Raw genomic sequence first — 23,862 nt, forward strand, 5'->3', positions numbered from 1 at the left:
ATAGTATAGAGGTAAAGATCTGAACTGTCACTGACAAGCCTACTCAGTAACAAAAAGGTTTCAAGTGTGTTTCTGTCACCAAGTAATTGTTTTGAGAGTGAAATCTGCTAATATAATGATGGTAAAGTGAATATTTGAACCTTTCAGTGTGTCTGACGGCATTTGGGAGAATCCTCACACTAATAGAAAAGACAGCAGGAAAAACGATATTGGGGAAAATCTTGTTAGGAGATGAGATCAGGCGAAAAGAGAAATAACTGGTGTGAAAACTTGACTTTAAAATATACTGAAATGACCTCACTCACCTTATAAATTTGTGTGATTATTAAAATATGAGTGTTTTGGAGAATCCCAGTCTACTTTCTGCTTATTGACTCTGGCTTGCAATAGCAAAGTGAAGCTATTGTTGTGCTCTCAACTAAATCTATTTATACACCAACAATGAGCAGTTTTCTGTACTGATGTCCTTTGAGCTACTCAAAATAAATCTGCCTTTCTGGGTGAGGTATGTTAGCAACCGTTACAGTGATAACTCCAAAAATAAAAACTGTATATTAAAAGCAAGATTCTGTTCCCAATTACATACAAGTGCCAGTGACTTACTGAAGTCACTCTCGTGAATATAAATGGCATCAGAATCTGGCTCCATATCTTTTAAATTAATGTTTTCACTGCTGACAAAATATGGAATGTTAACAGTCCAAAATTTAGAATGAAGTTTCTTGAATTGTGTGTGAAGGACTTCATTTCAGCAGCTTGCAAAAGCATTGCCGGCCATACATACTAAGACATACCTATGCTTGAGTCCCTCCCCACTGAGGAAAAGACAATGAAATTATTCTATCAAGGCTCAAGACAGAAGTAGACCCTTTTCTTCTTGAATTTGTCTACAAGATTTCTCTCCTTCCCCAAAAGAACAAATCCAGAATGGTTATGGTGACAATTTAGAATTTGTTGGATCTACTGAAAAGTGGGGAAAAAATCAACTTAATGGAGCCCGTCAGTAGAATTACAGATAGAGAAATGTGAATGTCTGAATCTACAGGTATCGACTCATACTGGCATCTCATACCTTGGTCTATCTTTTAAGGTAAATTATGTGCTCCTGTTTTGCAGTTACGTAGGGCCTAATTTAGGGTCCACTTAAATTGACAGGATTCTTTGGATTGACTCCAGTGGATTTTGTATCAAGCCCTTAAATGAATTCTATTACTTACTATCTTTCTGGCCAAAGAGAATGTGCTAATGCTGTTTAAATGAAATAGAATATTGAATTTACCATCAGTTGAAAAAGTACTTCGGTGGGCTGTGTTCATGTGATTCAGTCCTCATGAGTGACCTTTGCACAATACAAGGTAATAAAGATGAAGCAGCATCTGTTCATAAACATCTGAAAAATATGAACAGATGCAGATCTTGAGAAGAATTTCCCAGGAATCTTATTGACAGGTATAAATAAACCCTGGGGTGTATTTTGCGAAGGAGTTTATAAGGTTTTCAGATCAGCTGCATGAGCACAATCTCATATTCTGTGGCTCATCTAGATACTAGTAAAACCGAACAGAATGGACGTCAGGTCTCAGATGTTTGCTCTTTGTCCAGGAAAGAGACACTTATAGCATATGTGTCCATAAACCGTAAATTTGTTGTCTCACAATTTTTTATCCAAACATGTTAGTTCATATGGTCATATTTCTCAATCTGTAGTTCTACAGAAGGGCTCCAAAAAGGGTGTTTTGCCCATCCTATGGGCAATCAGTGGGTCTTCCTCTGTTGGCAACTAAGGTAATCAGGAATAACTGGAAACACCTCTCAGGCTAATTTTCAGCTTGGTTGACTACAGAGGAGAAAGGCAGCAGTTAAAATAAGGAGGAGGGTATGGTGGTCAATAGCTACCCCTCCTCTGCTTTAAGCAGAGGGGACCTTTTGTACACTCTGGCTTGAATTAGTCCATGTGTATGTTCCCATTGGCTGAAGTGGTGAGAGCTCCCCCTGCTGGTTCAATCTACTTTCACCACTGAAGATGACGTACCATTTTCTTTACGTTGTTCCTGCAATTTTGAAATGTAGCTTTGATGAACCTCCTAGCAGCTTAGGGTCTGATCATGCTCCATTATCTGCACACAGAGATCCCCCTTGCACAGAAATTACCCTTCCCTTGCAGAAAAGTGTGGGGGGGGAGGAGGGGAGAAGGAATGTTGAGGGGTTCACCTCCATGGAACTGTCCCCCTTCCCAGAAAGTGATCTGCATGGGCCGAGAACAGGTCTGTACTGAGTGCAGGTAGAACTAAGGGGGAAAACTCTTTCCCTCAACAGCCCTGCACAGATTTATTGAGAAAAGTAATGGACTATATTATCTGTTTTGTGAAGCCCCTGCCTCCTTTTAGAGGAGGTTCCTAAAGTCCTGCTACCAGGAAGAGGGTAGGAACAATGGGGGTGGGGAGGGATTACCACAAGGGGATTCTTTCTTGGTTTTCATCAACCTTCTATATAGGTTCTTAGACCATGCTTATCACTCTATCTGAGCACCCTTAGACCCCCTCCTGTAGGTTTTAGTGTGTACGAGGATGAGATCCAGCCCACTAACTGGAGATCAAGACTTGGTCATAGGCTTCCATGGCTGATGCATCCCTTGACTAATATATTGATTAAAAAAAGATGCAAGAAGACCGCTCTTAGTCTACAGTCGCCACTCTGTTGGCAAGCTAACCATTGCCCTAAGTCCACCGTTGTCTGAATTACTTTCCAAGCCTCTAACGCAATTCTAATTTACTATGTGCATGTCTTTAAAAAGAAAAATTGTTATGATGATGGCTAGAGAAAGCTGAAATCCCTGGGGGAGCATCACGTGCTCACATCAGGAAACTGACCACCTTAGTTAAAAGTTAAATGTTTGACATGAACTCGAGTCATAGAAAAATATGATTCAGTCTTTCAGCGACTAGTGTTTATGAAAGCTTGAAAGAGCTGAAAGCCCAGTATGATTTATATCCTGGGAATTGGTATGCAACTTTAAACATGTTCTTTTTTCAAGTTCGTCTTGTCATCCGTAGATAAATATAGATTAGGACAAACCAAAATAAATGGGTGGGTAATAAAATCCACAAAACTAACCATAATGGAAGAGTTCGTCCCTCTATTCAACAGCAAAAACAGCATCTTACTTGGTTTAAATAGCTACTTGGGGTAAAATAAGTATAATTGGAGAGGAACGTTTAGCCAGCATGATACAAACAAGTCAAAAAATAGCCAGAGTACAACCACATAAAATAAAACGTTGACCAGATTTAAATATAATTGGTCACCCACCCATGTTTTTGGATTCCTATTATTATAGCTTAGGAGGCTTTGTAATATACCTTTGGAGAAAGTCAAGCTATTTCCCTGGGTTTCTAACCTTTGCACTTCAGTAAGATGATCCTCTGAGAATGTTGCTGTATATGACTAAAAAAAATAGAGCCGCTTTATTCATAGAGGTGCACCAGCAACCACCACTTCCCAGAAGAAGCTTACAAGACAGTTCATCATCACCCATGTCTCCAGCTTTGTTTGCTCATGTATTTTGAGGGAAATATGAGGGCGAGGCTAACTTGTATATGTTGAACCATAATGAGCAATTCTATTTTCAGTATCTAAAACAGAACTCAAATATTTATTTATGCCTTGTCACTGGGGAAGACTGACCATACAACATCCCATTATATTTCCAATTATACTATTAATATGACTAAATCTAAGTATTACAGTATTTATACCTTGAGCTGCTGAATACATTTCCTCCTCAATATGATGTGTGTATTTAACAATGTTACATAGGCCAATAGATTAGAAAAGAGTTCATTTTTATATGGGAAATGGCCCTCCAGCATCCCTCCACCCCAATTTCCCCCTCTTTAGCCCCTTTCATCCGTAGTAACCTGTCCACATATGTTGTGACCCTCTCTCTGACCAAGGCAGGCTAGACTTGGATTCCTCCTGATCCCAACAACATTGCCCTTAGCAAAGTGCAAAGCAAAGCCAAAAGCTCTTTCATCTCCTGGAGTAGGCAGATTCATTCCATGGTATTCCAGAGAGCTTGGAACAAGATAAGGACTTGAACTTGGTTCCACAAGGTGGCACTGAAGTACTCTGCCATTCAATGTCTACCAGGCTGACTCCACTGGGTATGTTCCAAGAACTAGGGATTACCATACATAACCCATTCTCACACATTGTGGAATTTTCTACAGCAAGCCTTGCAACGCATCTGGGTAGTTGAAAAGACATCCTATGAAACTTTACAAAGAACTGGAATCCTTAATCATTGGGACAGTACATAAATTATAAGCTAGAGACAAAAAATGTGTGTGTCTCTCTCTCTCTCTCTCTCTCTCACACACACACACACACACACACACACACACACTTGTTTAGTTCAATGTTGCTCTTTTAAAAATTTATAATTGCACACTTGAAGAAAGGAAGAAAATAATGTAATTCTGTTAACTTTCTCCTGCCCCTAATCTCTGCCTATTAGTTTGTCTCTCCCTAGATTGGGAGATCTTCAGGTAGTGATCATCTTTTCTTTAATATTTAGAAAGGGCCTACCAAATCATAAGCATTGCCATAACTTGTTAAAATGGGATGCTATTATTTAATACATTGTGGATTTGAAAGCTCAAATCAAACCCTGACTTATTTGCCTTTTCATTCATCCATCTCCTAAACTCAACCAATTCAGTGCTTAAATTTAGAAAATGCTTGAAAAGTCTCCACTTCAAGTTACTTCCAAAGAGACCAGGCACATAGCTATTTGTCTTTGGAGGTAGCAGAGAAACAGAGGAATGGTTGCTGCAACTAATTTGACCTGCTGTAGATGTTATAGGTCTTTGATTGGGATATTCACTGACAAAATATTTTTACTGATAAGAAGGGATTTCAGAAAGGAAGGAACATTGATTATGGGATATTCTAATTACTCAGCTGTTCAATGCAATAGCAGTTCAGTTAAACCATGGGGGTGGGTGGGAGACCACGCTCCAGAATACAGAACTGCTATCTCATTAATTTTGTTGAACAACCAGTCACAGACAATCCTTAATGCAGTCCTAGGAAGTGAGCCAAATGTGATAAATGAAGTTGATCTTGGGGAGCGTCTCAGAAGCATCGATTAGTGATACGCAAACTGCATAAGATTAGATGGTTTGCTTTGGTTTGGAAAACTCTTTCTCCAGCTTCACCATGAAGTTTGGGTACTTATACAAACCTTCTGACTTTTTTCCTTTGGTGCCCATTCTCTACATCCTGTTCTTTCCAAACCAACCTTGTCCTGCTCTTTCTCTAGGCCCATTCTTTACTTTTCCTGATCTGCATAACTCCTCCTCCTCCTCTGACTCGAAATGGCTCTCTTCAATCCCCAAACTGCCTCTTCCCAGTTCTAAGGAGGCCCTTTAGTTTTGTGGTGCTAAATTGAAGAAGGGCGTCAAGATTTGTATTCTTTCTGCTGTGCTCTTACAGGTTGCTCTATAGTCAAACATCATATAGCATGTGCCATACCTGGATTCCAATTGCTAAAGAATATATCACCCTCTCCTTGCACTTATTAGAAGGATGCTCCAGTCTCCAGATGTCTGAAGACAATAGACAGGTTAGCTTGGTCAGGGAACTATTGTAGGGCCAGGAATGGAGAATATCTATTTTGAACTAAAAATGGTTTCAAGTACAGTTCAACTGGAGATATGGTGATGGTCTGTTCTTAACCTACTTCAGCCATTTGTAGTAGCTGAACCCCTTGATGGCTAGATTTGAAATTCTCAAGGCAGTTTATAGTTGAGGAAGCCACACAATCTTTGACTTTAAGAAAGCACACTTGAAAGGAATATGAGTTTCCTTAGAAAAGTTGCTTGAAATTCTGTAAAGTGCAGGGTCTCACCATTAAACATAAAAGTCAAGGTGATGCTAAGTCAATTTACAATGAGTCTTCCGTTTGTAGTTTTTTTAAATAATGAGCTTGTAAATCATTAATAATCAGATGAAAACATTTAAAGCATTTACATGAAATATTTACATTTATAACAATGAGTTTGAAGTGCATTATCACCAGAGGAGAGAAAATGGTACTCAAGTAGAGTGTAAACTTATTGCTGCTGAATGTATGAACCCCTTTTTGAACTCATTAGAACTGCGTTTGTTTTATAAGTTTTGGTGTTCACTGAACTGTATGGAGACTCAACTGAAGAAATGGGAGAGAGATTTCAGAGCTGGAGAGACTACAAATGAAATGAATCCATGTTGCCTCCAGAGATCTAAAAGGGGAATGCAGGACAGTGTACTTAAGAGGCAGAGTACTAAATAAATATATGTAGTAAGCAGGAGTTTTTATGCAGTATAAACAACTTAGTAAGGAAACAACATAGCATAATCCTATAATTATGGGTATAAAATAAAGCAAGGATAATTAGTGCAGTAAATTTTTGTGGTAATTGCAGAGAATATTTAAATCAGAAAATAAATGGCCAGATTATTGTGAACTAGATTGATACCACTAACTCATTCATCTAGACCACGTGGGCAGGTAGAATCAAACTGATGACATAGAAAAGGCAATTCCATATACTAAACCATTACAATCCCTGAAATTCCAAACTATTCTTCACCCTTTTCTCAGGCAATTGTTCTTTTATCTTTTTGACCATAGACAACAGATATTTGAATATTGTGGCCCAGATTTTGACATCTCTCTCATGGTGAGTACAATCGTACTCCAGTCTTATTAGCAATCTCAGCAGAGAGTTCAAGGTATGAATGGGACAAGGAGATTGAACTAATCTCTTGCCTCTAGATGAAGTCCCTCCTCTCTAATAAGTAGAACTAAAATAAGTGTAAACAAGGACCATCAAAGTGACAGATATATGGTTACTACCTATTTTAGAAAGTGCATATTCAGCAGTTGTACATGCATGAGAGTTACTATTAAAGAAGAAATCCTTCTTACTGGAGCTAGTTGAATAATCAAACATATCACGTTTAACGTTAGCATCTTTCAACGATAGTTAATGAACACTTCTTTGGTGTTTGGTATCTGTTGGAACAAAGTATTTGAGAAATAACAGTAACAGCAGTCAAACAATTTAGTCAATGTACAACTTTGGGGAGGTATTCAAACTCTTCCGTTCCTTTCTTTAGAAACTCCAACTTGTCCCATTGATGTTAATTGGGATACTTATGTGAATAAGGATCAAGGTTTGGCTCTGAAGTCACAATTCTGCAGTCACTTAAGAATATGTGGAACTTAATTTAATGGAAAGTTACGCATGTGATCAAATATTTGCAGAATTGTGGGGCTTTATTTATTGGAATAAGGAGGAAAAATTTCATTTGACTTCAGTGTTGGAAAAACTTATTTATTTTCAAGTCCCACTGTGGTGGCATATATACACACAGACATACTGACAGAACAATCTCTTCCTAAGCCAGACACCATTATCACAAACATTTCTTCCTTAGGCAAATGGCATGTGAACTGTCTGGCGTAAAGCACCCCCATCCTTTCATGTATTTATACCTGCTCCTGTATTTTTTACTTCATACATCAGATGAAGTGGGTTCTAACCCACGAAAGCTTATGCCCAAATAAATTTGTTAGTCTCTAAGGTGCCACAAGGACTCCTTGTGTGTTTTTTTTTTTTTTGTCTGTCTGGGATAACTGAATGACGCCACATCCAATGACTAAAGATCAACTGGGAGTATTGAAAGAGCATGGAGGAGTGTAGGGGAGAGCAGAGAGGGTATATTTTGGGGCTGTAAGAGAGAGTTATAGGAGTCAGTCTGAGATTACTTCAAGTCCCTGCACACTCTTGCCTCCGGTGTGTAAAGAATGCAGGACTGATCTCCTAAACTGGATGGATTACTCTTCCTTGGATGAATCAGGCTAAGGTGAACTCAATCTACAAACTTGGTCACTTTACTAGGACATTTAAATCTTGCATTGGGATGCTCAAATTAGACATGCAAATAGCTGTTTTAGTCACCTAAAATGCCAAGTTTAGTATCCAAACATGGGATCTGGATGTTTTATTAAGATTCCCATATAGAATAATCTGGCTTGCAACATGCACACTGACTCATTGATATTGTCCAGAGGAACTCTTTTGTAAACATTAATATGCAAATGATGCAATCATATTCCCATGGTTTAAACTCAAAGAACAAATACAAGTATTTGCATACATATGTAATTTTTAAAAGGAATTTATTTAGCGCATATTAAAAAATACCAATAATTTTTCAAGGGATATGTTGAAAAAAATGTTTAGCATTCCCCAGGAAAATTTCAGTTTTTCATCAAAACAAACCAAAAATATTTTTTTTTGGCTTTCAAAAACCCAAACCCCCTTTTTATTTCTGTATTTGTGTGTTTTCTTTTTCTGCAATAAAAAACAAAAAACTTTTGTCAAAAATGACCAAATTTTCTTTTGGTTGAAAAGTCATTTTTACCAGCATATTTTAACAAGCCCCTAGTAGTTCTCTTTGACAGCGTAATGAGCTTTGTGGATAGGGTGGAAGCAGTAGATGTGATATATCTTAACTTCAGTAAGGTTTTTGATACGGTCTCACTTGACCGTCTCATAAACAAATTAGGAAATTCTAACCTAGCTGGAGCAACTATAAAGTGGGTGCATCACTGGTTGGAAAACTCCACTTAGGAAGGAACAATCAGTAGCACACATACAAAATGGGAAACGACTACCTAGGATGGCATGCTGTGAAAAAGGATCTGTCGGTCACAGTGGATTACAAGCTAAATACGAGTCAACAGTGTAATGCTGTTGCAAAAAAGCAAACATCCTTAGCAGGAGTGTGAAAAGTAAGACACAAGACTGTGCACTGATTAGGCTCAGCTGAAATATTGTATCCAATTCTGGTCGCCACATTTCAGGAAAGATGTGGACAAATTGGAGAAAGCCCAGAGAAGAGCAACAAAAATGATTAAAGGTCTAGAAAACATGATCTATGAGGGAAGACTGAAAAAATTGGGTTTGTTTAGTCTGGAGAAGAAAAGACTGAGAGGGGACATGATAACAGTTTTTAAGTACATAAAAGGTTGTTACAAGGAGGAGGGAGAAAAATTGTTCTTCTTAACCTCTGAGGATAGGACAAGAAGCAATGGGTTTAAATTGCAGGAAGGGCGGTTTAGGTTGGACATAAGGAAAATCTTCCTAACTGTCAGGGTGGTTAAGCACTGGAATAAATGGCCTAGGGAGGTTGTGGAATCTCTGTCACTGGAGATTTTTAAGAGCAAGTTACACAAACATCTGTCAGGGATGATCTAGATAATACTTAGTCCTGCCTTGAATGCAAGGGACTGTACTAGAAGACCTCTTGAGGTCCCTTCCAGTCCTATGATTCTGTGTTTGCTTGTAGAACTATTCTTAACACGGAAGTTTATCTACCAAAATTCCTTGACAGTATTGAGCCAAAACATCAGCTGGTATAAATCAGAATAGCTCTACTGACTTAATTATACCTGCAGAGGATCTGGCCCATTGAGCTATATTATATAATTATAAGCACTATAATTACAGTTTAAATAGGCTAAGGAATAATTGGTAAGAAAATTATTGGATAAACTTACTGTCTTTCTGCTCAGAGAATATCCAGGAACAGTTACCATTTTTTTTAGCATTATTTGGCTAATCAAATGTATTCAGCCCATTTTAAAACTCTAATCTATAGGTTGATTGTCAGCTAAATGTTCAACTCTTGACATTCAAGTCTAAAATTGATGGAGAATTGATATTTTTTTCCCATGGACAATGACAAATGAAAAAAAAATCGAGTCTATTTTTCATGGAAAGTTCCCACTTTACAGAAAAAAACAAAACCTGAACTTAAAATATATATATATATATTTTCAGTAGCTGGAAAATTCTGTACCCTACTCCCCAAACTGATGATTTTAGGAAAGCACACATTTTCTGTAAAAACATATTTAGTCAAAAACTCAATTTTCTCTCAAAGAAAAGTTTCAACAGAAGACTATTGAACAGCATTATTCTAAAGTCTAGCTATGTTTCTTAGTTTTGACTGGTGAGAGAAGCCGTGTGGTATTGTTTTTTGAATGTACAAGCATTTCTGGCAACAGCAACCATGTATTAGAATTTACGATTTTGTTTCTTGGTAACAGTAATGTATACAACTGAAATGGTTTCTGTAATTACTTGTATCAGTAAAACATGACCAAACAAATGTTCCAGGAAAGTAAACCCACAAAGGGCAAAAACAGTGCCAAAGTGGATTCATTTAAAAAAAAAAAATCAATCAAATATTTGTGAATTTATTTGCAGTATTCATTCAGTTCTAGCTTTAAATTCAAGATCTAGAATAAGTTTATTACACAAATGATCTAATTACAGCTCCAGGACTTTAGGAAAATTTACAGGATGTATGGCTCAAGCAAGGGGCAAGGTGATGTAGAGGGAAGAACGGACCATTGGAAATGGAGCTCAGTTTACATAAGCTTTCCTTTCCCACTCCCCTATCATGCAGTGTTTTCTAAGGACACTTCGGGGCTTGGACAGCAGACTGACCTGCTGTGGACCATCAATGTGCAGCAGGGGTGCTGGAATAATTTTTATAGTGGGGGTGCTGAAAGTGTAAGCCATGCATTTGGTTGTTATAACTACTTCAGGACTGGGGGTTCAGTACCTAGTTCCCAGCACCCCATGTCTACAGGTCTCAAAGCTCTGGATACTCTAAGAGGGACAGGGTTTAAATGCTACCAGGTATGGAAATCAAATATTTGAATATGTGATAAGGAATCTTTTTGCCCACTCTTACGTCCTTCTTCTAGACACTGTATTTGCTTTTAGGCCAACTAATTTGGCAATCTCTGCTGAGTTCCTCTAAACAGCAGCTCATTACAAAACCAGAAGAGAATAGTGTATTTTACCACACCCAACCTCTTTGGTGAGGAGGGGACAAGCACTGACAATGCCTGCACTGTATCTTTTACCATATAAAATGCCCAATCTGTGGGAGTATTGCAGTAGGGAACCTGCAGTAGGGAGAAAATTACGTTCACTATCTCCATTGTAACAGGCTGTCATCTTTCAGCACAGACCAGCCATTAATCATCCAACAATCATTCATTCATCCTTTCAATGAAGCATTAAACTGTGGCCCTTTCTGCCTGTCTCTGGTGATGATCCAGGTGGAATTAGAAATCGCAGTGTGCTTTTCAAAAAGAATGGGATCATCCAAGTGACCCTCCATAATAAAAGAAAAAACTATTTCTGTTGTCCATAGCTGCATGTAAACTATTGCTGAGTACATAATATGCACCACATTTACCTACACAGCTGCTGCTCCACCAGCATTTAACTGGTTCATCTGTACAGTGGTTTGGGATACTCTGATATGAAAAATGCTCTATGAAGTCAGATTCCTTTATCACTTACAGAACCTGGACATACATTCTCAACCAAAATTGCATAGTGCACCTGTGATTCATTTAAAAGGATTCTCATCTTAATGCAGCGATCTGAGCTACATGCCTTCATCTCCATGCACTGAGAGTGGAGGATACACTAAAAATCACTAAGCACACATCAGCAGCAATAATGGGTGGAAGTCACAAAACACACACAAGTCTTCCCTGTTGGTCAGGTCTTGTGTGAATTAACATACTCTGGGCTAGTTGACTTCTCATTCTTCCTTTTGGGCCTGCTCGATGTAAAAACATTTTTAAGGGGCCCATCCAATTATTTTCTTAACTGAATTCAATTTTCTTTTGACATATATTGCTTTAAAGTTATCACAATAATAACTAATAAATATAGTGATAATATAATACAGCCATGTAAAGTTCTACTTACTTTGCCTAACTCCCGGAGGCTATTTTTGAACAACCCAGAAGGCGGCACTTCAAGCTCATGCTAAACCTGTGCTTTCCTGAGTTAGTGCCTCCGTGGATGTACTCATGTGAGTGAATTGATGCATTTAAGTGATTGCAAGACCAGGGCAGAGGATTTTATATCAAGCTCACCACCACGCTATCTAAGTGGTAAATGGAGGAGAGAGGTATGAATAGGTTTTGTAAATTTGCATGACAATTTCACAACTCTATGTAGTATCATCACAAGACTGTATGGGGGGAGGGGTAAAAAGGGATTAGAAGTAGGGGGACAGAAGAAGAAAAAGTTAGAGAGAAATACAAGTACATATTACTCTTCTTTGACTCATATTTCTATGAAGCCTCATGGTTGCTTGTGTGTGTGAGGGAGAGAGAGAGAGATTACAATGCTTTTTTAGTCACTACTGCAGTTGTTTTTGAATGTATGGATTTCACTGATGGAACTAGTGTTTAACTGTCCCCTGATATAGACTAGAGGGCAAGATTCTGATGTCAATTAGTATGTCTACATGGCAGCCCAGCGTGCCTTCCAACCCAGTTAGACAGATAGAGCTAGCTTCGCTCGAGAGAGCACTAAAAATAGAAGTGTGGACATTGTGGCATGGGTGGTGGCCCACGGGCTCAGGCAAGCTTGAACTTGGGTGGCCACTCATGTTGCACTGTTCATGAGTGAAGCTAGCACAGGTGTCTAACCCAAGCTGGGAAGCTCACTCCCAGATGCTGCGTAGAGATACACTGAAGTAAAACTGGGTGAAGCCCTGATCCTGCAAATTCTTACACCCACTGTGTGAAGTCACAATGATGTTAAAAACAGTGTATCTTTGTAATCTCTCTATGCAGGTGTGAAGCCAATGGGACTATTCACACTGTGCAAAGTGAAACAGATGCATAGGTCTATGCAGGACTGGGACAAGTAGTGATCTGGCATAAATGACTGGAGAATTAGATCCTAGCAATTTGAATGCAGTGTGCAGATCTTTATTTTGTTTGATATCATTGTCTTCATAGGCAAAAATCTTTCTAACATGCATTACAAAACACAAATATATGCGACAGATGCAGGACAAATGCAGACTTCCTTTACTGAACTGTTGGCTATAAAACTAGGAATAGTCCTCCCCAAATGCAAATCTGCATCAGGTGATATTTAAAATGCAGTGGAATCCGGAAATGAAAAAAAAAAAAAAAGAAAAAGAAAAACAAACAAACAAACAAAAAAACCCAAGAAAATGTTCAAAGTCACGGTGAAGACCAAAGTGAAATCGGTGAGGAAATTAAACAAATTAGATTGCATTGGTGCCTAGTGTCAAAACAATGTGTGTTTTGCCCACAAAGAGCAAAAGAAAAAGGCCTGCAACTCACCACTTGATACATAGCTGGTTGTTTGACCAGTGATTTATATGTAAGGTGCCTAAGGTATCTGCTCTCAATTTTTCTGCAATTAAGGAGGGCAGGGCAGGCTGGTGACAAACGGTTTTCCTACAGCGCTTTTGGCTTTAGCTATTATCCCTTAGATATCTTTAAACTAATTCATCCCCTTTTAGAACCACAGGTTTGGGTTGATAAATCAAGTGAGACCTGTGTGTGCCGTGAGCTGATTACAGGGTCATTCCTTAACAGAAATATTTGACCATAGTTTCCCAACTTCATATTTTATCTAGCAGCTGGTGATGTATCATCACTAATCCAAATGCAAAGTATCAGGAAATAAAAGAAGGCGGCACTGTTTATAATAAATCACTGACAGGGAAACCTTGACCTTTTCATTTCCTACAAGGTATTTCATTGTTAGACCACAGACAAACAGAATTTTTCATCTGGTGCTTAATATGCATCAGAAGGGAACAAAGGTTTATAAAAGAAGAACAGTAGGGTAGCACTTCCACTAGAGGACACATATCTTAATAGAGAACTAAAAGATTGTGTTGTTAATATCACTTTTTTCCTTAAGGATCCTGTATTTTTCTGATTAGGTCATATTTTAATAATAAAACTTATTCCCCTACTTGCATCCTTGCAGAATATTAAGAGATTTTCTTAACTTTAAGAATAGCTGTTTAAAAATGTGTTATTTTTAAGAAAAATGCTCATCTTAGAAGCAAATGTGAATGACAAATTAATGTCACGAAAATCTGTGTCTTTAGTAATGCTCAACCCTTAAATATTTCAGCAGTATATTATTGTTGGTATTACAGGTATTATTGTTGTAATACCACAGGCACCTAGACACAGGACCACCATTGGGCTAGGCATTGTACAAACAGATGGCAAGAAACAAACCCTGCCCTGAAAAGCTTCCAGTTTCCAAGACGGAAAAGTAATGAAAGGGAAACAGAGGTACAAAGAGATTAAGTGACTTGCCCAAGTTCACAGAGGAGGAACAGATCCTGGAAAGAACCCAGGTGTCTTGATTCCCCTTTAGCTCCTAAACCATGCTGCCTTTCTGTCCTTGATTCCCCTCACCAAGTCTTCCCCCATCATTCTGTTGGGGTGAGCGTGGGGGTGACCTTTTATTAATTTGGATCATTTTCTTCTCTCTCTCTGTCTCTCTCTCATTGGCTTCTGTATTTCAGCATTGAAAAAGAGGACATTCATTGCTGCTGGGGAGCTGTGTATAGTACAACTTCACTAGACCCAGACACTGATAACATGGCTGCTTTTCCACTTTCCCTGCATCCTCTCCTGGGAGAAGGGATATGGACTTCTCTTATATTAAGTCCCAGGTGCATTGTTAACAATGTCATTTTGATTTTTATGACTGAGCTAGATCATCCCCTCTTTTCTACTAGGTGTGGGAAGGAGCATGGAAACAGACTCAGGGCAGGTTTGCTTTGCTTCCATCTTATGGAAGCCCTTCTGCTAGTGCGCCAGTAGGTCACGTTTCCACAACTGGGACCCTCTCAACCCTGCATGATCTTGAACTGGCTGCCTCCTCCACTCACTGAGAGGTTTGAAGGCAGCAGTTTACAGGGACACCATGGGAACAAAGCTGCTGAAGAAGTTTTGCTGCCATGGGAGAAGGATGTGGTTGTGAAGAGGTTCTAGGCTCTGCTGAGCGTTTCCCACATAACAGACACCTGCATCAAACAAAGCAAATATAACAATGGGGAGAGGCTGGTTAGATAGCTTTGGCTCTCTTGAAAGGTTTGCAAACCTTCATAAGGCTTTCACTAAGTCTGAGTTTGGGAGAGAACTTAAAGCTATCCATCCATGCTTCATGTGCTTTCAAAAAGTATGACCCATCTGTTTAACTTAGGTAATTCCAAGGTGCCCAGCACCAAGGTATCTAAACATTTATACCATACATTCAATTTTTCTTTTTTAGAATAAGGAAATTTTTTGATCTGTATCTGTAACAATCCCTTTTCTTTGTTGTACATCTCTAGTATTTAATGGGCTTAATATGCTTTTACCTGTGCTAATACACCAGGCAGAGTGATGAGGGAGTAGCCGTTCCGTGGAACAGTCATGGGCTTTACATTAATCTGATTGCAAGGACTGTGGGGAGTGAATGCCTCCAGCAGTACCATCCTCATTAAAAGAGCAGGTCAAGGGGAGAGCTGTGCCTCTAACCACATTGACACAGCCAGCAGAGCTGGGCAGGCACATGGAGCACCTCCTGAACCTGGTAAACAGGAAGCACAGCTGCTAGGCTTGCCCTGTGATGAAGGAGATTTTGTCCCTATTTGTAGCACACTTTCTAGGAGTTACAGCTGGGGTGGTATGTCTCCAAACTCACCCCCTCCCCGCAAAGGGCTTTGGCTCAAAACCGCTGTTTAGCCCTAAGTGTTTTACTTTATTTGCCAGAACGTTAATGCATTTTACCATCATTAGCCACTTGTCCTCCTCTCATACAAAACAGGTTTAGAAAATCTATTTTACTGAGAGCTAGTATATCTAATTTGTATGAATTTACTAAAGCTTGTCAGTCACACTGAAGTATTTACTCATCTGTGACATTAAAATAAAACACTTTAAAACCTTTGGCACAAAACACTCTTATTAAGAAAGTACAGAAATAGCATTCACTCAGCTGGTAACAGAGCAGAATGGCAGAAAATAAATAGGACAAAATATGGCCATTGTTACTTCCACACAGGTCAAAGTGCAAAACCTGGGAAATTCGAGGGGGAGAGCTATTACAAAGTCAATACAAAGAGATATGTAACCTAATTAAAACTCTTCACTGCCCTATGAGAAAAGATAGAGAAGAAAAATTCAATTGCAGGGCACCCATGGTGAAGATGGTCTAGTTCTCTCAGAGAGTATTGCTTTTTTCCCCTGTGGGCTAAATTTTCTCAGGAATTAGGAGCAAACATGCTGGTGAACTCCATTTTGGGTCCAGTGAGAGGGACTAAAAGTCCTGCTATGTATTGCCAACTGTAAACCCCACAAAAATCATGAGTCAAGTGCCCTCAAAATCATGCAAATGGCTTTAGCTACAAGACTTCAAAATATGTTTGTTTTGTTTTTTACCTTCTGGCTTTGGAACCGTTCTGGTGCACTCCCGTCACATTGTCAGGCTTTTCTCCACAACCCTGAGGGCTAGAAACTTTCATTTTTAAAAAAAAGTAAGTTGATATTCTCACATATTCACGTCACTGCAGGACCGTGGGTGTTAGGAAATATCACCGAATACTGCAAGACTCCGCACAAAAATTGTGAAAATTGGCAACCCCACACCTCACACAGCACCATCTGGTGTTCAGAATGCAGCACTGCGGCTTATCATGAAGGAGATGGAAACAGACAACCCTTTAGAGCCCAGACCCCTGCACCCACACAGTACCACATGGAGCTCAGTGGGATTCCACACATTTACTGCAGGAATAGGGCCTTTGTGTGCTCCAATTTGGTTTTGCGCTAGCTCTTTTTTCCCCCTCTTTGCCAGAAGCAGCTGGTGGAAATTGTTTTAATAGTTAAAACAAGGCATAACCACAAACTAAACAAACAGCATAGAAATGTGGAGTGGCTAATTAGCTTCAGCCAAAAGGAAGAGGAATCAAGGGACTATAAAATTGTCTTTAAACACACAAATCTCAGTCCAGGTTAGGACTCAGTGTTGGTGAGACTTCAGGTCAAGTTCTAGAAAATGCTCTCACACATTGATATTGGATCTCAATAAGATGTGGTGATTATATTAGCAATTCACTTTTAAAATCCTGTTAATATACATTTAGAACCTTTAAAGTTCCTGTTTTTAATACCAACAATGGGCTCTTGGTTACACTTTGCCTTTCCTCTATTTGCCGATTGTGCCTACAACCCTCATCTCCCACGGTACACCTGCAGTGTTACTGTCCTCTTTCATGCTGTCGCAATATCATAATCCTGTTTTTAATGTCAGTCTAGTGTCATGGAATTGGTCAGAAAATAATGTTTATGTCATGTCAGAAATCAAGCATTACAACTTCACTACAGGACCAAATAGAAAGCTCAATTGAACCAGAAGAGAATAAGCCCTTTCTGTAAGCTCTTCCCAGCAGGGACTATCTTTGTTATATGATTGTACAGTGCCTAGCACAATGGGGTCCTGATCTCTAGGCACTACTGTCATACAAATAATATAGGATTATTTAAACAGCAGGCATTTTTGAATCTTTCATAATTGGAAAGTAATAAGCAACGGTACTGAAAATACATGAAACTAAGTAGTAAGATACATACAAAGGCATCCCTAGTGTCTGAAGTACAGGTTTTGATTGTGTTAGAGAGCCAGAAAAGAAGTTACTACACAGTTATACATTTGAGAAATAGGGAAGTTGAGAAGACAAAGTAGTATTACAGCAAGATAAATTATCACAAATATTATACTACCCCTTAGATTTAATCACACATACAGCTCCTGTGCAACCTTTGTGTCAAACTACTGTAATAGCTAATGCACAGAATCTAAAGTCAAGCACCACTGAGGGGTTTTGTATAAATGTATATTATATACACTACACGTATACATGTATTTAAAACACTTACATATACATAATAAAATTGTTATAATAAGGTAGAGATCTAATCTTCCATCTACATGCACACAACTTCCATTACTGTTGATGGGAGTTCTGTGCATGTATTCACCAGAGAACAAACCCCTTAATTTTCAAATTACAATCCTATCTGCTGTAAATTTGAATCTCTTTTCCTCCTAATTCAATTTGCCTTCCTGAGAGTGTCCCTCACAGGACACGAGTCACTTTGTAAAAGGCACCTCTGTATGACAGCCAGAGGAAAGCTTCTCTTCTTTTTAAGTATCAAACTAAAGTTTGTGATAAAACAAACAAACAAAAAGCACCCAAGAAACATGATATGAAAAAGTAGTACAGAGGTTGGTCAAATGATCAGATATTCAAGTTTCACTTACAGCCAAAAGAGAATTTTTCTTTGGTCAAAACTGATCTTGATTCCTAGTGAAATTGACAAAACTACACCAGAAGCAAGAAAAGTGAGTTTCATGAAAACATGAATAAAGGGTGAAAATCAAAATCTGATTGTTTTGTATATGGTAAACAAATCCTTACATTGCTCTGCTAACAATACTTTTTATTCCGTATCTTTTTTATGCCACATTTACTTTGCTCACGTTGTATCATTCCACATAGCACAGTCCTTCAGACAGGCAAGAGTCTGTTCAGAAATGTGAGTGCTGGGAGAAACTTCCCTAGCAGCACCAAAAACAAGGCAGAACTCCTTGGGTTTCATGGTTCATTAAAAATCAGGCCAAAGTCATCTGATAAACTTTTCAGGAAAGTGGTAGAGAATTTTTTAAAAAACAGCATCGATTTATGTTCTTGGCTATAAATATATATGATACTAAGTGGAATGTGTTTAGATTATAAATGTGATGGCTGTCATCTTGACTGGCATGCCAGGGGGTTGAACCAGGGATGTCCAGAGCAAAAAGTAGGGGTTGCCACAGCTTGAGTTAAAGCTCCCTACCTGTGGCTGTAACAACTTGTATAATCTATAAGCTATAGTCACCTGTAACACATCCACATCGGTGAATTACATGAACACGCAAATATAGTCTCAGTTGCCTGAGTTGGCAGGGATGGAGTTGGGACGAGTGGACTCCTTAGGTGGGCTCATACCTTGCTTTTCCTTTCTCATCACTTCCAGGGCTGCCCAGAGGATTCAGTAGGCCTGGGGCAAAGCAATTTCAAGGGCCCCTTCCATTAAAAAAAGTTGCAATACTATAGAATACTATATTCTTGTGGGGGCCCCTGTGGGCCCGGGGCCTCGGGCAAATTGCCCCACTTGCCCTCCCCCTTACCCCTGGGCGGCCCTGATCACTTCTCACTTTCATCCTTTACCACCCACAGGCTTGGCAATACTGCAGGTCTGAGAGAGGCAAGTAGAGGAGCTAACTCTCATGATCTGACAACTAACTCAGGAACCAACCCATGCAACAAACCTCGATGCCAACTCTGCCCACATATCTACACCAGCAACACCATCACAGGACCTAACCAGATCAGCTACAACATCACCGGCTCATTCACCTGCACGTCCACCAATGTTATATATGCCATCATGTGCCAGCAATGCCCCTCTGCTATGTACATTGGCCAAACTGGACAGTCACTACACAAGAGGATAAATGGACACAAGTCAGATATCAGAAATGGCAATATACAAAAACCTGTAGGAGAACACTTCAACCTCCCTGGCCACACAATAGCAGATGTAAAGGTAGCCATCTTACAGCAAAAAAACTTCAGGACCAGACTCCAAAGAGAAACTGCTGAGCTCCAGTTCATTTGCAAATTTGACACCATCAGATCAGGATTAAACAAAGACTGTGAATGGCTATCCAACTACAGAAGCAGTTTCTCCTCCCTTGGTGTTCACACCTCAACTGCTAGCAGAGCACCTCACCCTCCCTGATTGAACTAACCTCGTTATCTCCATACTGATTTATACCTGCCTCTGGAAATTTCCATTACTTGCATCTGAAGAAGTGAGGTTCTTACCCACAAAAGCTTATGCTCCCAATACTTCTGTTAGTCTCAAAGGTGCCACAGGACCCTCTGTTGCTTTTTACAGATTCAGACTAACATGGCTATCCCTCTGATACTTGGTCTCATTATCTGAGTAACTCTCATGATTTTGGATGTTTTTCTTAAAGCCCCCACCCCTGAAGCAAGGGACTACAGTAGAATCTCAACTTCCACTTTAAAGAAAGGTGTCTAGCCCTCCTGTTGCTCAGGACAGCTTGAAAATGTAACTCCTAAAGCCTCAAAAACAAGAAGGCAAATCAACCCCCCACACTTATTATTAAAAAACAAACAAACAAACAATGCATGATTTTTAGGCCAATCACACAGATTGTGTTTGCATACCTGGGAATGACAATACTACCACACATCTTTACTGGGCTGCATTTCCATCCAAGAGGGTATAGGGAATCACTGCCTGAAGTCACCTAAAGAGAATGTTTCTCTCTTCCTGAGGGAGACCTTTTTTTTCCTTCTGTAAGGGCCATCATTCCTCTCTAAAGGTATGTGTAGACTGCAATTACTGGGTGTAGTTGCAGCTCGAGCTGAAATACCTGGGCTAGCTTTAGTCTTGCTAGCTCTGGTCCCAGAACAGAGAAGCTGCAGCAGTGCAGGCTTTGCAAACGTACCCAGAACCCTGGGTCATTACGCACAGGGCTAACCTGCACTGAAGCTCACGTTGCCGCCATTTCACTGTTCCAGGATCTGAGATAGCAAGATCAAAGCTAGCTACAAATGACATGCCTACAGTATATATACATGTACCTTAATTTGCCCAGGGCATGAACAAGTGTGCTACAGGGCAGCCAGATGCAAAAGCATCCATCTCTAGTGCTCCGATACTCCCTATTCCCCCCCATGTTCCACCCCTGCAGCCTCTTTCGTTCCACCTCCTCACCATCTGCAACGGCTGCTAAGCTTCTGCTCCACAAGTCCTACCTGAACCCTGAACTTTTTTTTCCAAAAAGAAGGAGCTCTGGGGTACAGGGGTCATTGGGGAGAGTATGTGCAAAGGGTAGTCCTGCCCTCCAGCTAACAACCTTCTTCTCTGTAATGGGACTTGAGCTAAACAGCTTTGACCTCTGCTTGATCACCTGTCCAACAGCTATCCTCATGCAACCCAGAGCTCTACCAAAACACTGCCCGGACCTCTGCCCATATACATTTCCAGTCTGCGGCCCCTCTAAACAGTATCACTCCCTCCCATTTCCTCTTTGGAGGGAGACTGTGCAGGGCATCTTTGGAAGCAGAACAGGGGACATGCCCAGTGGAGCTGCACTTACACAGTTCCACCAGCTAACCCCCCCAAGCTACACAGGTGAAAAGGATTCCCTACCTTTTATTTCCCTTGGTGAGCCCTGTATTTATTTCAGCTTTGTACTGGTACTGGGATTTGGCCCTATGGAAATACATAGAGGTGCAGAAGATGGCATTTCTCTGTCCTCTTTTCTCTTTAGGTTATGCAGGACAAATGACATGCCAAACTATCTCACTTCCTCTACCATTGTTCCAGGCCTGGCGTTCACAACATCCTGGCCTAGCCTGGTCTCGCTAATACCTCTGCTTCAATACATACCACAATGTATATTCATCTGCAGGCTGCTTTTCTTTACAAACCCCAGTCCCTCTCAGCTCCCCTACCTAGCAAAACAAGACTCGGGGAGACAGACAAAAATATGCTAATTATGTCGACTTGGGGTGAGAGACAATGATATGCTAATTCTGTTCCCCCTCTCTGTTTTAAAGGTCCAAGTAGGTTTTCTGTGCTAGTCTACGCTACAAAATTCAAGGCAAAGTACAAAGGGGTTAATATTGTACAGTTTTTTGCGACTGTACTAATTATGAAGTGCCAACTACCAAATGAAAATAAGGAGTGATGATACACACGACGTTATTAAAAACCACTTACATTAACTGAAAAGTTAACAATTTCTATCTGGAGGATTCTGCTGTAGCGGATGGGATTACACAGCAAAAATAAAATCTCTTCAATATAATTCTTCAATTATTCATTCATCAATCCTTTCAGGATTAGGGAGGTTTTAAGTCATGGTAATTTGAAAAAACTGTGGGTACTCCTGATCCTGAGCAAACCCCAGCATTTTCCAGAGGTAAACAGTGAAACTTAATTAGCAGGTCAAGCAAGTAATCTGAGGGATTATTGTTGCATCTGTTTCTATGCACTCAGAGGGAATATTAATAGCTATATTCTACATAGCACCCAGAGTGACTACATGCCATACAGGATAGATTAGGGAGCCTGTGGTTTTCTGTTTTGCTGTAAACGTGACTCCCCATTCAGAATTTTGCAGCATTTACTTGCAAAGTGTGGCAATGTTCCTAAATACAGAGATGCAAAAGGATAAAGAATTTTAAAAAGTATTTTTCTTTCAATAACACAAAAACAGAAAATCTAGATTAGGCTGTGTAGTTGATCAGAAATACCTTCATTTTATATCTGAGAGCATGGGATCAAGGCAGGGGAAAGAGTGAACCAGACCAATGAACATACAGGAGATCATGACGAATGGGAGCTGGAAGGAGGAGGACAGACCCAGGAGCGCAGCTGTCTGGCCACTGTACTGTCAGCAAATCCCACTCTGAGTTCTAGACCAAGCCAGAACTTTTCTCCATCTCATTTGTGTATGTGAGCTTAACTCGTAATAACACAACATATTTTTCTAATCTGCCTCTGCATTATTGATTTCTATGGAATGCCGACACTTTAAAAAAAAATCTTTCAATTAATCAAAAACTGAATTTTCTGTAAAAAACCCCTCAAAACAAACAGTTCTGATGGAAAATTTTCAGCCAGTAGATCTTTATGGTTGTACAGAACCCCACCGAAATCAATGGGGCTCCACAGGGGCAAGTTTCTGCTCATATGGATCCGATTGCAGAATCAGGACCATAGTCGGTTATTACATAACTACATTCACATTAAGTTAATTCTTTTGTGTTCATCATTCTGTTAATAATGGAGACTGGAGTCAGGTTAACTGTACAACTTTTAAAAACACATTAGAGTGTATGGTTGTTTCTGAGAGGCAGATTTTGTGTGCTATCTGAATCTAGCTGAGTGAACACATAAAACATTCATTTTGTTTTCTGGTACCTGCTCATTTAGTACAATACACTCAGCCATAATGATGTAGCTTACAATTTTATGGTCATGTACGATTCATGCTGCAAAGGACACCATGTCACACAGAAACCTTTTTATTATCAATCACTAGGAAATAAAACCTTGAAGACTGGCATTAATTAAAAAAAGCTAAGGATTTACAAATGCTCTCCCTTCATTCACTACATGTAAATATTCATGGTAATATCTGTGGATCGCTTTTTGAAGTATTGATCTTGGAAAAATGAGAAATTGTAAAAGAAAGAAACTTAATTATGAAAGATTCTCTTCTGTTCCTTGAACTGGAATATTTTATATACCGTTACTGACAGTTTTTAAGATAATATTGAAATGATTTTGAAAACAAGAGGATGTTCTCCAAATGTAGACTAATTCCTAGTCTTAAAAACGGTTTCCTTGCTTTCCTTTTTGTCTCCTTAACTGTAATCTATCCTTGGGTTCCAGACAATCATGGTCTTTCTGTGTCCCAATTCAGTGAGATATTTAAGCATGTGCCTAACTTTAGGTATATGGTAAGTCCCATTAGTCATAGCACTGAATCAGGGTCTAAATAGTATTTGTTAAAAATTATCAAAGTGTTTGTTATCAAAATATTTGACCAAAAAAATTGCTTTTCAGTCAAAATGTTCACAGAAAATGCTACACTTCAAATGAAATTTTCCAGTTTTCCATCAAAAACTCATCAGTAAAAACTTGTCGTTTTTGAACATATTTTAAAATCAAATGTAGTTGCTGAAATGGGAAGAGCAGGATGAAGGATGATGGTGGGAGAGAAAAATGGAGGATGGAGGGTGAATAATTCTGCATAGCGTGCACGGAAAAGGTGGTAGTGG

At 39.4% G+C, this 23,862-nt stretch overlaps 1 long non-coding RNA gene across 1 annotated transcript in view; it reads right to left on the reverse strand.

Moving 5' to 3' along the window:
• Window positions 1-16,517, reverse strand: part of LOC128849024 (uncharacterized) — a 123,563-nt gene extending 107,046 nt beyond the window's left edge. Inside the window, exon 1 of the long non-coding RNA XR_008447149.1 lies at window positions 16,370-16,517. This is a non-coding gene — a long non-coding RNA (uncharacterized LOC128849024). The remainder of the gene's footprint in view (window positions 1-16,369) is intronic.
• Window positions 16,518-23,862: the final 7,345 nt, after the last annotated feature.

Source organism: Malaclemys terrapin, chromosome 14, assembly GCF_027887155.1.
Source record: "Malaclemys terrapin pileata isolate rMalTer1 chromosome 14, rMalTer1.hap1, whole genome shotgun sequence".
NCBI classification, from domain to species: Eukaryota; Metazoa; Chordata; order Testudines; family Emydidae; genus Malaclemys; species Malaclemys terrapin.